Source organism: Colobus angolensis, unplaced genomic scaffold (genome assembly GCF_000951035.1).
Source record: "Colobus angolensis palliatus isolate OR3802 unplaced genomic scaffold, Cang.pa_1.0 Scaffold448, whole genome shotgun sequence".
Classification (NCBI taxonomy): domain Eukaryota; kingdom Metazoa; phylum Chordata; class Mammalia; order Primates; family Cercopithecidae; genus Colobus; species Colobus angolensis.
Window position 1 is genome coordinate 913,990 of NW_012117910.1, and position 2,971 is coordinate 916,960.

General features: G+C 51.5%; 1 pseudogene; it reads right to left on the reverse strand.

Annotated features, from left to right (window-relative positions):
- Positions 1-2,971, reverse strand: part of LOC105522999 — an 11,899-nt pseudogene that overhangs the window by 8,105 nt on the left and 823 nt on the right.

The following is a 2,971-nucleotide window of genomic DNA, read 5'->3' on the forward strand; positions in this document are numbered from 1 at the left end:
GTCTCAAGAAAAAAAAAAAAAAAGTTCTATTCCCAGCAAAAGTATCCTTCAAGAAACTGTCCTTCTGTGACTGTGACTTTTCAAGGCCACACAGCTGGTAAGCAACAGAGCTGGTATTTGACCCCAGAGCCCTCTGGCTGCGGTTGTGGAGAACACAGGTGTGTTTCTGAGACCAGGCCCCCGGCAGCCTCACCTGCCCCCAGCCATCCGCCCCACCGGGCCTGGGCCTCACCCTCTCTGTCTGCAGGTCACACTCATGTAGGATGCGCTCACAGTCCCTCATCTTGGTCTTGAGCAGGTCCTGCTTGGTGACTGAGAAGAGCAGCCCCTTGGGATCAAGTGGCCCAATGATGTCATACCACACGGGGCAGCCATACGGTCATAGCCACACAGGCCCCCAGGCATGTACTTCTGGATCACCCGGGCATGCAAAGATGCACAGAACTTGGCATTACACACCTCCCTTGAGACCCACAGACCAGGCTGACCTGGGTGGCCCAAGCCTACACACACCATGGTATAAAGCACTGTCCCTCCCTGGAAAGTAGTGCTATTGTCTCAGGTGGGAAAGCTGAGGTCCTGCAGGGCAGGGCCTTGCCCACAGAGGGGAAATGGCAAAGCCAGGTCTCAGCAGGCCCCGGGGCTTCTAAGGTCTGCCCCTGATGTCTCCCATGTCCCTTTCTGTGGAGAAGAGTTGGGTTTAGTGACGGAGAACACAGATTCTGAAGGTTAACAGAGCTGGCTCAAAAACAGACACTGGCTGGGCATGGAGGCTCATTCCTGTAATCCCAGCTACTCAGGAGGTTGAGGCACATGGGATCTCCTGAGGCCAGGAGTTTGAGACCAGCTTGGGCAACGGAGGGAGACCCTGTCTCTACAAAAATAAAATACATTAGCCAGCCACAGTAATACACATCTGTAGACTTGGGAAGCTCAGGTGGGAGAATCACTTGAGCCCAGGAGTTCAAGGTTGCCGTGAGCCATGATCATGTCACTGCACACCAGCCTTGGCAACAGACTGAGACCCCATCCATTAAAAAAAAAAAAAAGAAAAGAAAAGAAAAAAAAGCAGATACTGCTGTTTCTCTACTGTGTGTCCTTGAGCAAGTGACACCACCTCTCTGAGCTCCATTCTACCTCCTCTTTTGTAAAATGGTTTGGATAATCCCTCACTCTTGGGACTGCTGGGGAAAGTCCCTGAGATAATGTAGGCAAAGCAGACTGCCCAGCTCAAGGTACATGCCCTACAAGTGAAGATGTGGCCATTACTTTACTAAGATGCCAGTGGTGGCACCATTCTCATCAGTGCCTTGATGGGCTCAACTTCTTTCCCACCCAGACAGGATGCTTTAGGCAATGCCCTAGGGGGCAGGGGCGCAGAAGCACAGGCTAACCGTGGTGGTTAAGAGCCTGGGTTTGGGGGGCCAAACAGGCCTGAGCATAAATCCCAGCCCTGAGTTGGGCTATGGGACTGTGGGCAAGTTACCTAATTTTTGCCGGCCTTCAGTGTCCTCATTCACAAAATGGGGACAACAGTATCCATCATTGTGATGATTAAAGAAGCTCATGCTGCTAACATCTTAACCTAGGCCTGGACCTCGCAAGCCCCCAGGAAACACACATTATTACTATAGGAAAGGAGACTGTGGGCCTGCGGGTTCCACATGCCTCTCAGCTTTGCTGCCCCTCATTCATGGTCCCCAGTGACCTTAAGCGGTATGTCCATGAAAGACTGAGGTGTTCGGCGGTGTTGGCTCACCTCTGGGGGCTGCCAATCAAGGATATGATCAATATCCATGGTCTTCCGGAACTCCATGTACTGAAAGGGAAATGAGTGGTAAGACCCCACTTGGCTCCCAGCGCCCTGAGAGCGGGGATGGAAGGAGGGGCTTGAGACATGGATTGCCCCCGACAAAACCCCTCCATAAATTTCCAGAGTGGATGGGTCTCACCTTGCAGAGCATAGCCTCCGACTTCTGCAAGTCAAAATTCCAAGCTGTGGGAAAACAGAAGGAAGGTGTGAGGCAGGAAAGATGCCTTGTCTTGCTCCTGGCCAGTGGGAGCTATGGAGGACGCTGGGGGCCAGGGTAAGACCTCGCTCCCCTACCCCCTTCCCTCCTCTGGACCTGAACATGTGAAGCAAGATTGTGTGGATGGCCCCTGAGAGCCATGAGACACTCTGGATCAGTTGAGACCAGGCCCCTCTTGATTCCCCCTGATCCCAACCTCTCCCATCTCTGCCCTCACCTAGGAACCAGCGTAGAAGGAAATAATCATCAGGGTTGGGCAGGGCAGGAAGCACATCCTGGACATTTTCTCTAAACTGGCAAGAGAAATACTAGTTACAGTGGCTCTCTCACGTTGAGCCTTGGCCTCCAGACTCAAAAACTGTTTTCATAACCTCTCCTTTACTCCCACATGCAAAATGGCCCATATTGATAAAAGGACGGATTAATGGTTGAATAGAAGGAGAGATGGATCACTAGATAGGTGGATGAATGGGAGGATAGATGGATTAATAAATGGTTAGAAAGAAGAACAGATGGGTGAGTGGGTAGGTAGATGAAAAGAGGAAGAAGAAATGAATGGATGGATGGATGGATAGATGGATGAGTGGGTGGGTGGATAAGTCAGTGAATGGACAGAGGAGAGATGGGTGGGTGATGGAGAGAAGGAAAGATGGATAGGTGGACGGGTGGGTAGGAAGATGGATGTGTGAATGAAAGAAATGATAAACAGGCCAGGTATGGTGGCTCATGCCTGTAATCCCAGCGCTTTGGGAGGCTGAGGTTGGTGGATCACCTGAGGTCAGGAGTTTGAGACCAGCCTGGCCAACATGGTGAAAACATATCTCTACTAAAAATAAAAAAATTAGCTGGGTGTGGTGGCGCACGTCTGTAATCCCAGCTACCCAGGAGGCCGAGGCAGAATTGCTTGAACCTGGGAGATGGAGGCTGCAGTGAGCTGAGAT